We start from the raw sequence: 14,994 nt of genomic DNA, 5'->3' as shown, positions 1-14,994 counted from the left end.
AAGCTGCCCGCAGCCTCTGCAGTGCCGGTTCGATCCCCGGCTGCTCCCCGGCCACCAGAGGAGGGTCCCACATGGCGCGCAGACCTCTCCTGCCGCCCGCTGCTCCCCTCAGCAGTGTACTTCGGTCCTTCTGCCTGTTCTGCTCCCCGCTCTGGCTCTGGTGAATTCTCTCACCCTCCCGCGCTTCTGACTGTACCCAGTGCTTGTATGAATAAATAAATAAATAAATAAATAAATAAATAAATAAATAAATAAATAAATAAATAAATAAATCTTTAAAAAAAAAAAAGACTATATTATATGTCAATTATATATCTCAACAAAACTGGGGAGGGGGAGGAATTATCAAATCTTTAAATTCTTCCATTCGATTGCTTTCATTAACTGCGAAAGATTTTAATCTGAAACTATTTCAATTTTTCAGGCCAATTACAAAAGTGGGTTCATTAAACATTCAAGAATTTAGTTGATTTCCTCATGATGAATGTTTGAAACATACTTCATATGGCATCAACAGAACTGACACTGATATGTGTTCCTCCCAGATGCCAAGGAAAATAGAAAATCAGGCAGAAAACATGTAGTAAAATCCTACAGTCTGTTCATTAATATACTTATTGCTTTATGTGTGCAAGTGGAAAAAAACTGCATGTGGTAAAACGTCAGAAAGAAGAAATAAAAAACTAAAGAGTATTTGTAAAAATCTGCATTGTAGATAGTACATAATACATGTCCTTCTCCTGAACAGCCACAGAAATTTATGTTTTGTCAGATGTATAGAACAATATTGATGAATGAAAATACTCGCCATGAGAAAAGTGTTGAGGCATTTTGCAAATAAGTGAAGCTGGGGGTTAGTCCTTCAGTGAAGGAGAAGAAGAAACTGAAGTACAAGAGATTAGAATTAGAAAGGTCTTCTAGGTGCTCATCAACCAGCAGAGTTAGAACTGGTCTTTGAGGTGCTCATCTACCAACACTTAATGTGGGAGAGGGCCTGGGGGACTCCTTGAGGTAGCACATTAAACAATGATGTCTGAAGAGCTGGGAAGTTAAGCTCCTCCTCCCACTGACTGGCATACACAGACACTGGTGGCCATGTTTTCCCACGGGATACAGTTAAAGAAATGTAGAGATGTTCTCTCAAGAAAGTGGAATACCCGCCTGGGGAGAATATCAAATGAAGGAGTCAGAACTGAGAAGCAGAAGAGAGCTTGCAGTAACTCCAAAAATCTTCATAAAATAAGGGGCAGAATGGAAGAGACAAATAAGGCAGCTCCAGTAAAAAATAGAAAATACACAAAAAGACTCTAACCCCTGAGCAAAGCCATACTTATTTTAAGGCTTATTAGTATTCTCAATCTGTCTTCTGCTACACACACACACACACACACACACACACACACACATGCCCCAAAGGGCAGTCTATATGTCATTTACTCAGCTCTAGCCCAGAGCTCTGGGTCAGCACTGTCATGTATATGAGAAATAGATCCTCAGCACTGCCATGGAAACCCACTCAGGCATCACAGACCTTTTAACACTATGAACACACCAGCAAGAATCACAGGGAAAACCAAAGACACTAGAAACATTCAGACCCAGAGAAAAGACATGATTCAGGGAAGAACAAAAATCCTAATTATTGTCCTCAGAGAATTTGGGTGTATACTGTATCCAAAATGTTAGAAAAACAAAAGAAATACTGGAAATTAAGATATGATTGTACAAGTCAACATTTCAAAAATTAACTGATAAAGAAAAAGACAGAAATAAAGACCAAGCTGGTAGCTGGGGGAAGTCAAAGAATCTTCTGGAATATAAAGCTGAAAGATCAAAAGCAGGGGGGACACAGAATATGAAATACGGAGGGTCATCCAAAAAATCAAGTATCTAACAAATATAAATTCTAGGCAGAAATAATGGGAGGAAAGAAATGATTAAGAAAATAAGACATTTTCCTTGAACCAAAGAAAGATTAAAAGTGATGAAACTGAAAGGAAGGTTCACTGCGTGTAAAGAAGAATTAAACAAGCATATTGGCTGGACTCTGGTAAAAGTTTACAATGCTGTTAGTGAACTGTGCCTCCCAAATGTATGCTGAAGTCCTAAGAAAAAGACCCTGTGAATGTGACCTACCTTGGAATTAGGGTCTTTGCCGATATAGTAAGCTAAAATGAAGTCAGACTAAATAGGGTGGGCCCCAGTCCAAAACAACTGGCACCCTTGCTAGGGAGAAGAGGAAGAGACACACACAGAGCAAAGACATCGCGTGAAGCTGGGAGCAGACACTGGATTCACAAAGCTGCAAGTCAAGGAATGCCACAGCCTGCCAGCCAATACCAGAACCTACAGGAAAGGCAAGAACAGACTCCTCTGAGGATCTTCAGACAGAGAGTATGGCACTGCTCACACCTTCATTGTGGGAACAGTCATTTCTGTGATTTTAATTCATCCAGGTGAGATAAACTGCTGTCTACTCCCTATGAAACCAATATAAATGCCAACAGCAGAGAGAATGTTTAAGGGAGAGAAGGAAGATTCCCACACAGAGCTAGACTGGCACCAGACGCTTCATGATCGATACTGGATGCTAGAAGTCAGCAGAATTATGTCTTCAAAGACCAGATGGACAAAAAGTTTTGAAACTAGGAGTTTATACCCATCTAAACTAAAATCCAGGGCCTCCCCTGGTGACGCAGTGGTTGAGCGCTGGACTGTGAAGCTGCCTGCAGCCTCTGCAGCGTCGGCTTGATCCCCGGCTGCCGGCGAGGTCCCACATAGCATGCAGACCTCTCCTGCCGTACCCACTGCTCCCCTCAGCAGTGTATTTCGTCGGTCTGCCTGTTCTGTTCCCCACTCTGGCTCTGGTGAATTCTCTCACCCTCCCATGCTTCTGACTGTACCCAGTGATTATATAAATAAATAAATCTTTTTAAAAATAAACAAATAAACTAAAATCCAAAGTGATAACTGAATAAAAACATTTCAGAACAGATTAGGGTCAAAAATTTTTCTCTGAATGCCCACCCATGAAATTACTCAAAAAACCAAACCAAAACAAAACAAAATTCAAGAATGGATTCCAAGAAAATATGAACTTGAATGTAAGATCTCATAGCAAATGAGTATGAACCTGAGCAGAAGAAGAAAGCAAGAAGGAAGACCCATCAGATACGAATGGCTGGGGAAGTCTCCTGTAGTTGGAAAGCTTCAGTATCAAAGCAACTACATGCTCTTTCTCAGAGGGCTAAACAATGAAAACATCCATACCCCATCATTCTGGTAGTTCTGATAAGTGGTTTTTCCATTGTTTATCAACCTGTAAGCAATTTCACCATATTTCAGAATAGAAGACCGATGTCACAAATCCTAACCACATAATACCAATAATCCATCAAGTAATAATCAGAACAGAGAGTGGGAGAGAGGAGGAAGTATTAAAGGCAACATGTTAAGTCCTTATTTTTCACTGTGAAGCACAAAGACATTACTTAGAGCTGCTGAATTAAGAAATAGACTTATAAGGGGATGATTTAAAGTCATGATAGTCACCAGAATTTTTTTATAGAAACAAATAAAAATAAAATAAGAAGGAATACAAAGAAATGTACAAGGGAATATGAAGTGGGTGCCTCCTATAACAGAAGGAAAGCACTGACAGTAGGCAGCAATTTCTGCCAGCAAAATTCTCTTAAGTGGGAAGATACTTGAAAACGTCTTTGAAAATGATGGAGTCTCCCCATATCTGCAGGGATATGTTCCAAGACCCTCAGTGGATGCCCAAAGCCTCAGACAGAACTCAAACCCACACATACTAGTTTTCTTCATATGCCAACAGTTTAATTTATAAATTAGGCAGAGTAAGAAAATGACAACAATAATAAATAATAAAGCATAGTAATAGTAACAATGTCCTTTAATAAAAGTTACGTGAATATGGTCTCTCTCTTTCTCTCTCTCTCGCTCTTAAAATATCTTTTTGTCTACAGTATTTTCGGAACACAAGTGAAATTGTGGATTAGGAAACCACTGTAGATGGCTTTAGCTGCCAGCAGTCACCAATTTAAACAAAGCTCCAGCTGAAACTTTTTAAGGCAACCAGACAGATTTCCCTGGTGAAGGTTTTTCCCAACATCCATTATAAATTTCCCTCTTCCAGTGCAAACAAAGTCTTTGTTGCTGTCCATCCCACACAGCACAGCAGCCACACCCCTGTCTCAGGAGGTGGCCTCAACACCACCAAGTTGCACATATTCTTATAAATACTTAACCCTGCATCCTAACCAAATTCTGGCCAGATCTTCAGCTTTTCTGACTGCTTTTATTTATTTATTTATTTATTTTGGTGTAGAAACACAAGTCAGAGTTTAATAAAAATAAGGGGTGGTTTTACTGATTACATATAATTTCAGCTACATGTATGTGTGTGTTTGTGTGTGTGTATATTATAAATAGGACAAGCTGATTTTATATATATATATATTAGGAATTAAGATGTTAATATATATATTAGGATGCTATATATATTAGGAATTAAGATGTTAATATATATATTAGGATGCTATATATATATATATATTAGGAATTAGAAACAAGTAACTATTTTTTTACTGAGAATAATCTAGGTAATAGCAGCATGTTCAGTGAAAATCACTAAGTCTTGTCCAGTCTTCATATATCTATTTTTCAGATAATCACGAAGTCCTCGTGCAAGCTTTATATTATTTTTTTAATCAAGAAAAATAACAAAAGCCAGAAACCTCAGTGTTCCTCAAACATGTAACAACCAAGTTCCCACTAAGGGTTAAAAATTGGGGTTGGAGGTGGGACTTATCTCCCCTTGAGGCACGGGGTACTTTCCATGCAATGGACCATCAGCTAAGAGCTGGTGCTGGGATAGGACATGGGGCCTCATCTTCTTAGGACACCAGGGAGAGGGAGCTCAGTGGTGGCTCCTTTGTTAGTCATGGAAGGACAGGCCCTATGGGTGAGGTCAGGGAAATCCAGGCACATGCCAGGTGGACTCCACTATGCCAGACACTGTTGAATGGGGTCCTTTTGTTTCCGCCAAACTGTACCACTTTAAATGGTATTTTCCAATCTCCTGTGTTGGCCCAAATTGTACAATATAAATTAACTGGGCAAATTATGCTACTTTCTCATGCCCAAAGGTAAACTCTAGTGAAGGGCTACTACATCACAATTTCTAGGCAATTAGAGAAAATTAGTCATGCAACTGGGGAAAAGAGAATTTGAGTTCAAATAAGTCAGTTGTGTAGATAAGGATAGAATTTTTTCAAGAAATTGTAAAAATATTAAAGCCTTTAAAAACATGGCCTGAAACAGGTTCCCTGCACTGTCAAAATATTATAAATATTCATTTGAAGGCCAAGCTGATGATGCGAATTTAACTTTCCATACACTTTTAAAAATTAAAGCAGAAAAGAAGACTTTGACTAGGAAAAGAAATATCTCACGAGAATATTAATAACTAGAAGAATACTTTCAAATGCAACCAAAATATGACCCAGACTTAGTTTACTTTTAGTAAGTGAGGACAATTCTGGTGTAAGTAGTATACTGAAATGCGAACTAGGATATGTTCTTGGGATTCCTGGTTACCTCCTGCCCTACCTCCCTCCCAATAAGATCTCATGGACTGACTACCATCGGTCTCCCTGGCTGAGAGCCCCACTGCCAATTCTGTGCTTCAGTGGAGAGGCTCACATCTAGTTTAAGAAGTTTTGAAAAAGAAATGCTCCTAATTTGTTTCTAAATTAAAGTGCAATCAAGATACTACCTTGTTAAGGATATCTGGTTAGAGACTAACCATATGGAGTCCTTCAAAAATTCTAAGGGCAGAGAGTGGGCCGGTACAGCTGCCATTTATCTTCAGGCAGCTCTGCCCGGAGACAGCCAGTCCTCTCAAATGAGCTATCTTCACTCAGGCCCTTTGATTATGAGGCTATCCTCACTAGGCTTGATAAGCCCTGAAAATGGGTATGAAAAAAGCCTTTGCAGTGATTTTAAGAAATAATCAAATCTACTTCTAATTATTATTCAATAAATGTGCCTAGGATGTGAAACTGTTTAATGAGATAAAATCACCAACAGTATCTACAAGACCAAAATCTCTGAGAACCATACATCTGCTGTGATGAGTACCAGGGGAAAAAACATTCAGACAGACACACTGACACATAGGGAAATAGCAATAGAAAGACTGAGTATTAATTAGAACTTGTGGCGGACTGCCAGCCACAGAATAAGAACAGCCACAAGCGCAAGGTGCTGTAACGGTAGCCAGAGTCACACCTTTTCCAAGTCACGTCAAAAAATAGAGCCCAGCAGCTCTAGAGTTCAAACATGAAGGACAATAAAGATATGAAATGCATCTTTCCTGTTTGGCACTGACACTCAATTAATTCCCACATCGATTAAAGAATATAATATCATGGCTTGTGCAAGAACTGGTATTGGCACACCTGACTATACATCTGGAAAAAATTAAGTGCATCCCATACTTTCTACCTTACTGCTAATCTATTCCAGATTGCTTGAAATTGTAAACAGCCACATCGAAAACACAAACATACAGACAAAAAAAAAAAAAATATATATATATATATGAAAATTCTCCATGGGAATTAAAAAAATAACATCTCACACCGATCAAAGCCACTTGGAAGATGAAAGAAAACTTAGAATTATCTAAAATAAAATCAATTTCTCCATGACAAAAATAAAATTCAAAAGACAAATGAAAAACTAAGAAAAACATTCCTTACTTATAGGCAAATAGCTCATTTCTTAATAAAGGGCTACACAAATTATAAAGGAAATAAATTAGCTTTGGAGAAAGTAAGAAAAGCACAGAAAGTGACAGGTGACAGACAAGGCAGTATTGGTGACTCAGTCATATAGGAAGGCTTTCTTTCCTCATTCAAAAACAGAAAAACACATTAAGCATATAGCCATATTTTTACTTACAAACCTGGCAAGGGTCTAAGAATTCAATAACACCACATTATCAAGGAAAAATACACTCTGCTATACTGCTGGTGGCATGCAAACTGAACAATCTCTTTTATCAAAACTGAAATACACAAAATCTATATTCCCAGGTATTTACCTTATTTTCCCTCATGTATAATTATTGGGAACAACACAAATAAATTAGAATTTAGACACACAAAAGGATTAAATAAATTAGAATATAAGCACACAATAAGATATTATGCAGCCAATGACAAGCACAGGATATTCATCCATTTATTTTATTCTTGCAACAAAAATTCACTGAATCTTTATTCTGCTCCAGGCACTAAGTTAGGCTGCAGAATGTCTTAATAGATAAAGTGCTCAGTTTTGTGTCTCATTCTGTTTTGTGACAATGTAAATGTTCTGTCTACCCCTACTGTACTGGAATTTCACTGAGGACAAGAAATATGTTTTGACAGACAACATTTCCTCGATAAGTAGGAAAATGTCTTTCAGATAATAAGGGATTGATATAAATCTGTTGAATAAGCACATGAAAAACTTACTTTATCCTATCTCGTAACTTATTCATACTTAATTTTTTGAAAGCAATGATGTCATTTTTAAAAGATGTGATTACAGGAGTGTATTATGCCAAACCCTTTACACTATCAACTAAGATACCCTCGTTAGATTAAAATAGATATGCTATCTAAAAGCACCAGGCCTTCTCTTCTCAAAGGGTTAATATTTTCTACATGTTACAATTTTTTTTTTTAAACAATTGGCTTGAGATTGATGTTCATTATTCAAACCATTTGTAAAAGACATTTTACAGAATTTCCATTTGGAAAATAGATTATTTTGCCAACAACAAACCCAACATTAATCCCCCCAAATCATGTGAAGACTATGAAGCACATGGAATGGAATTCTTCTTTTAAGTGAAATAATATGAAGCCATTCATGGATGCTTTTTTCTCAAAATCCTTGTAACACATGCTGCTGTGTTTTTTGTGAGTAAACTGAGGAACAGGCAGTGCCCAAGCACCTTGAAGCTTCACACCACCTTAAATCTCAGCAAAGCCCATGGTGCGTGTTCCTCACAGAAGCCCCGTCCTTACTTGCTCACTTGCTCCAAATCAGCCCTATCTGGAGGACTGAGAATGATGGTCTTACAGACACCTTACATCCAACTCCATGCCCCGAGGGCAAAAACTTTGCTTGGGAATTTAATATCATTTACGACCTTGTATCTTATCAGTCTCAAATTCTGTGTAACTTCAGAGAAGGTAGAGCAATGGAAGTAAATATCAGTAATTTCTACAGATGCAAATCATTCGAAAGCACCTCAGCTCTTAAAAGCAAAGCAGGTTGATCAGAGGAAGGGAACATGACACACACAAATTCACAATTGGTCACGGCTTCAACGTTAAAAGCTTGTGAAGTTTCCTCTGGAAAACTGAATGTGTCACAGAAAATTGGTATCTGGTCATATCCTCAAAACAATCATTGGTAACAGATAAAACTGTAGCTTGGTCCTGAAGAACTGATCAACAAGAAGGAAAGAATGTAATACGTAATAGGCAGTGCTCCTTATCCAACAAGGACTCTCACAAACCATTACTGAGTTCACTCACTCCTGACCCTTTTTAAGTTATTTGAAAACTATCTGCATTAGTTTCATGTACAGTTTACACTGACATCTTGATCCATATTTTGTATCTTAAAGATATAGTCAGCAATATTTACATAAACACAGGTTTGTGTAAATATTGATAGACATAAGAACTGCCTGCTGGCTCATTTGTCCAGCCCCCTGCTCCTTGCCTACCTGTCAGTGTGACCTCAGGCAACCTGCCTAACCTCACACCCCTGTCCATAAAATGGGCCAAAGAATTATGCGCACACCTTGGGGTTTACTACAGTGTTCAACACTGAATGAACAGTCACTGCTCACAGCATGGAAAATGCTGGTTTAGGAAACACTTTTGCTGAGTTTGATTACAATTTGTATCCAATGTATAAGTAAGGAAGAGAAGGAAATATGTTTAAGTTAGAAGAGCTGAGCTAATATGCTTGAGAGCACTTTACAAATCATAAAATATATGTAAATGTAATGGCAGTAGATATTTCTGACATTAGAGAAAGGCTCACCAAGCTGTAAACACACTGAAAATGTGCTTTATAAAAACAGTATTCTCCTGCCTTTGTTGTATTTTTCTCAAAAGTATATATTCTTTTTTCTTCTTGGTATCATAAATCCTTATGCCTTTCGACTGCAGTAAATTTTAGGGTTCTTTATATTCTTAAAGAATTGTTGAAATACAAAAATTATTTTGCACCTGATTTGTGAAACATCAAACAGATCCCCTCCCTGAAATTCTAAGGACCATAGTTCTAATGTGTAATCAGGGTACCCTACACTAGGACTTCTTGGGCAACATGGCACAGCATAAACCTCATTTTCAAAGAAACTGAGATTTCAAACCCTCCTCAACTAGTTATTAATCAGGCAAATGGCTTAACCTTCCTAAGCCTGAATGTCACTATCTGCAACATACCTAGCCTATGGATTATCACCAGTCAACAAACCGTCATTAAACTGCTTAGTGAGCACCAGACCAGTTACAGACAGGGGAAGTGTCAGGATCAAAGTTTACATTCTAATGGGAGAAACTGACAACCAAGACAAGAAAAAGTAAGCAAACAAGTTGCTTTCAAGTAGTGATAAGTGCTGAGAACAAAATAAGACATTAGGATGGCAGGGTAAGAGGTGGGAAGTTGCTGGGCGAGTGCATAGATAATCCAGGTCACTTCACTGAGCACTTAGCCTTGGAGCTGGAGACTCTCTGGGGAAGGAGGAGCCACATACTGGGAACCTCATATGCATATGCATTAAGATGAGGAAAAGTGAAGAGAAGAGAAGTAGAAAGAAGGCCAGTGTGGACAAAGCCAAGTTGCGGAGGAAGAGTGATGGGTGGAGAAAAGTAGATAAAGTTCACGGATAAGGGGCTTTCTATGCCATGTAAGGAATAGGAATTCTAAGTTTGATGGGGAGTTTTAAGTAGATGAGTGATATCACCCTCTCTGTCCACACAGATATAACTGCTGTGTAGGGAAGGGACTGGTGAGTTCTGTAATTCATGTCAAGTGAAGGCTTTGGGCAAGGCTGGCACAAAAGAAAAGGCTGTATTTGGGAAGCAGAACTCCTAGAACCGCTGTTAGCAAATGGGCATGAGCAAAAGGGAAGAACTCAGAGCAAGCCCTAAGGTTTTAAGAGTACTAACTGTAAAGTAGTTCTTGATAATAGGACAAAAATCTGAGTCTTGGAGCTGCCACGGGTTAGCGATCATATACCCCTGGAACCTGTAAAAGAAGTCCAGTCTCACCTGCATGTGTTGCAAGATAATTAACATGTTCCCCCTTCAATTTCTCTTCTTGTTCTAAATATTTCAAATGTGTTCCAGCACGACTCTAGAATGTGGGTTTGGACCTCGGTAACACTGTCGAGGCTCACGTGCAAAGGCTTTTCAGTTTTCTCATCTCTCCTGCCACGACTGACATCCACCAGCAAACAAGACAAGATGCAGTCTCAGCACATGAAGCAGAACTTGCTTTTCACCTTTTAGACATCAGCTTTCTAGTAATGTCTTTTTAAGAGGCACTTCATAGTTACTGCCCCTCAAAATCTAACAGGAAAGGCAAGACTAGCACTTATGCGGGCATAAGCTGGGGTGAAATGAAGACCGAGAGAAAATGGACAAGAGTTCAGATCCAGAGATGGGGTCAAAAATGTCTTTTATGTATTTGTGGCAACACGGATGGAGCTGGAGGGGACGGTGCTAAGCAAGTAAGGGGAGAAAGACAAAATCAGATGGGGTCTCTTATATGTGGAATATAGAGAAAGAAAACCAAGGGTCAGATGAAGACAAACTAAGCACTAACTATAGAAAGCTGACTACAGAACTGAGGCCACTAGAAGCAGAGGGGGAGGGGAAAGCAAGCTAGGGAAGGGCACAATGGGCTGTGGGGAAGAACTATGGGTGTTTTGTGGCGGGTGCAATGTGGTAACAACACCTGTCTGGGGGGGGGAAGCCTATACTTATAATACACAAGCAAGTATGTAAACCAATGCTTTTGTTTTTTAATTTATTTATTTATACAAGCACTGGGTACAGTCAGAAGCAATGGAGGGTGAGAGAATTCACCAGAGCCAGAGCAGGGGCAGAACAGCAGACTGACAAAATACACTGCTGAGGGGAGGAGCGGGCGTGGCAGGAGAAGTCTGTGCACCATGTGGGACCCTCGCCTGGTGGCCGGGGACTGAACCGGCACTGCAGAGGGTGCGGACAGCTTCGCAACCCAGTGCTCAACTGCTGCGCCACCAGGGAGGCCCGTTACTGCAATGTTTTTTAAAAGACTTTTATGGAAGAATAAAAGTTTTGTACTGTTATTTTTTTTACACCAATGTCTTATTTGGTTTCCCTATATTCCTGCTATAAGTGAAACCATCCACTATTTTTCTTTTTCCTTCATTTGAACTAAAACATTTGCATAATGGAAACGTGCTGAGAGGTGGCAATGGTGGAAACAGAAGAAAGGAAATGGAAGGGGAAAAGAAAGAAAAGTGAAAGAACACTGCAGGGTGAGCAGTTTTGGGGGCACCTACTGCTGCCATAGAGGGAGTCTATGGGAACTGCGAGTAGTGTCAGCACGGGAAGGGGAGGCCACATTGGGGAGGCCAAGAACCTCACAAAGAGGGACCCATCTTGATTTTTTAGACAAAGGAATATCACTGGAAGCTGAGGTGTTTGTTGTTGCTTTTAAAGAAACAGAATTTTTTTTTCAAGATTATTCTGATAGTATATATATATATATATTTTTTTGGCATGGCAGATCTGGGGTATAGGCCAGAGGTGTGGAGGGTGAGCGGATTCACCAGAGACAGAGTGGGGAACAGAACAGGTGCATTGACTGAAATACACTGCTGAGGGGAGCAGTGGGCGAGTCTGGAGAGGTCTGCTGCGCCATGTGGGTAGCTCCCTGGCCAGGGATCAAACTCAGGCCTTAGAGGTGATAGTGCTGAGACTTAACCTAGACCACCAGGGAGGCCCCAAGATTTTTTTTTTAAGTGAAAAGGGACAAAAAGAAAGATCACTGCATTCCTGTAGAGATCTGAGAAGGAAGTAATGAGGAGTTAAACAAAACCTTTATGGAGGGGCAGGAGAGGGAGATACAAATACAGAGGGTGGTGGAGACAGGACTTCAGAGCACAGATTCCATGCAGGTGGGAAGCACCAGGCAGGGAGAGCAGAAGAAAGTGTGTCTTCTCACTGACACTGAGATATACCAAAATGTCACCATCTAAACCTATATTGATTACCGATCTAGGTATCATTTTATTTTAAATCTCTCATTTTTATTTATTAATTTTTTTACATCATTGTTCATTAATTTTTAAACAATATTTCCTTCCCCCCACCCCCTCAGGTGTAGTCCCCATAGAGTTTCCTTCACCAATGCACCCGTGCACCATCACCTCAGTCCCCTGTGCTCCTCCCTCCTTCCCTCTGATCCCTCTCCCGCCTCCTCCCCTGCAGGATGTCTCTGGTTTATAATTGTCTGTTTTTGCTTTTTGTGTTTTGTACTGTTATTATTTTTTTTTACACTGATGTCTTATTTGGTTTCCCCTATATCCCTGCTATAAGTGAAACCACCCACTATTTTTCTTTTTCCTTCTGGCTTATTTCACTGAGCATAATTCCTTCTAGTTCCATCCACATTGAGATACCACCTTACACCAGTGAGAATGGCACATATCAAAAAAACCAGCAACAACAAAAGTTGGTGAGGATGTTGGTGAAAAAGGAACTCTCCTACATTGCCGGTGGGAGTGCAAACTGGTCCAACCACTATGGAAAGCTGTCTAGACATTCCTCAGTCTACTAAAAAAGGAACTACCATACAACCCGGCAATTCCACTCCTAGAGAACACCTGTACACCTATGTTTATTGCAGCACTATTTACAATTGGTAAAACCTGGAAACAACACAAATGCCCAAATATAGATGCCTGGATCAAGAAGATGTGATATATACACAATGGAATATTATTCAGCGATCAAAAAAGATAAATTCATGCCATTTGTAGGTATCATTATTTTTTTAGACTATCGCACATGTCTTCAGAGCTTACAAAAAGTAACTTTCCTGATAAATCCTAAAGTTTGGGTCAGAACAGGAAATGCTCATAAATGACATCTTACAACTTAGAAATAAAAGATACTGGTGTGGGGCCAGGGAGCAAGGGAAGGGCACCATGCCTGGTATAGGAATCTGTGTTCATGCATCACACAGGCTGCACAGACACACCATATGACTAATGATCTGTTTTCTTTAAATGAAAACCCTTGCTTTGAACTGAGATTCCTACCTAATGCCACCCAAATGAGTGCTGGACATTGACCCCATCGGATATACCAGGGTCAAGATAACCTGGAAGCTGATAACAGGTTCTGGGGGGATGAAGGTGCAAATACTAGAAACATTAGCTTGTGAGGGCTGTAATGATGGGCTGTTTGCTTATGACTGTCTTTATTTAACTCAACATGAAAAGACCAGCTCAAGATGAGATAGCAGAACGGACTCTTCAGGGTGCTATGCCCACCATTCTTTCAGATCAATAGCCACAATGCTGAAAAATAAAAGCACTTACAGATTCAATTCCTGTCTCTGCTTATTGGCTTTGGTAGTGACAGGCAGCAGAACCCAGGCCTATTCCAGTAACAATATCATTCCACGAACAGTTTCAGTGACTATTTTCAGACCCCAAAGCTTTGCTGTCCTGCCAGGAAGAATGGAGGTGGCCAGGTGAGGCAGAGGCATGCTGTTGAAGGGGCGAGTCTAAGTGGGAACCCCCTGGCAGTCCCCAGTTCTGCAAGTCTCGGTTTCTCAGGATTTTGCACAGCACACTTCTGTGCTCCCTGTGGGCCCACTGGTGTTTCCCCTGGTACATTTGCTAAAAATGCTGAGGGAGGAGAAGGAAAAGGGGGACAAAAGAGTAAAAGGAGAGGGAAGGAGGACCAGAAAAAGCAGGAAGAAAGGGAGGTAAAGGGGAGATGGCCTTAAAATGTAAAATGAATATACCTGGCAGCTAAGACCTTGTATTCTTCTTTTATCGTATTTCTTTGCTTTTCCTTTGCTGATTTAGTCCAAAATAAAGTCCTTCTTTATTTTTCTGACCCCTTCCTTTATTTCTTCCCCTCCCTTCCTGAGCCCTTCAGTCCTAAACCCTTCAGGGGAAGCAAAAGAAAATTAAGAGTCAGTGCAGGGCAAGGAAGGTAGGGGGCTCGGAGGACTGAGTCCCACATGGAGCAGAAGGGCTGGCTGGAGCAAGAGCCCAAGCTGAGGAGCATGTCAGGGCAGGGGACAGCCTGAGACCATTCATGTGTGAAAAACAGAAAACACAGACCCCAAATGTGCCCCCTGTGTGGGGTAGAAGGGCTGCTGGACTTAATATCGATTGAAGCATCAATGTCTCCCCAAAGTGTCACCCGAAACTAATCAAGCTGGAGTTTGCTGGGCACACCAGTGAGGGTGCCTCATGAGAGGCCCGCGCCTGCCCCTGAGGGAAGGTGGCTTTCCCTGAAACCATTTTTTTTTTTAAAGATTTATTTACTTATGCATACAAGAACTGGGGTGTAGGCCAGAGGTGTGTGGGGTGAGAGGATTCACCAGAGGCAGTGGGGAACAGAAAAGGCAGATCAACTGAAACATACTGCTGAGGGGAGTTGCGTTGAGACAGCAGAGGTCTGCTGCGCCATGTGGGTCACTTTCCTGGTGGCTGCGGATAGCTTCATAGTGCTGTGACTTAACCCCTTGTGCTCCCAGGGAGGCGCCCCCCCACCCCCCCCTTTTTTTTTTTTTGCTAGTAACCTTGTCCCATCTTCTTTCTGCATAAATTTTCTCCATTTGAGGCAAGCTCTGCAGTACCTAGAGCATGCTGCCCCT

General features: G+C 40.5%; 1 protein-coding gene across 4 annotated transcripts in view; it reads right to left on the bottom strand.

Annotated features, from left to right (window-relative positions):
• The window catches only part of ITPR2 (inositol 1,4,5-trisphosphate receptor type 2), a gene marked incomplete at both ends in the record, with an annotated part of 472,402 nt that overhangs the window by 219,337 nt on the left and 238,071 nt on the right, over nucleotides 1-14,994 (bottom strand). The window lies entirely within an intron of this gene.

This window comes from Talpa europaea (genome assembly GCF_964194135.1).
Source record: "Talpa europaea genome assembly, chromosome: 15".
NCBI lineage: Eukaryota > Metazoa > Chordata > Mammalia > Eulipotyphla > Talpidae > Talpa > Talpa europaea.
The sequence above is the reverse complement of the archived record's forward strand: the minus strand, read 5'-3'. Positions and strand labels throughout refer to the sequence as shown.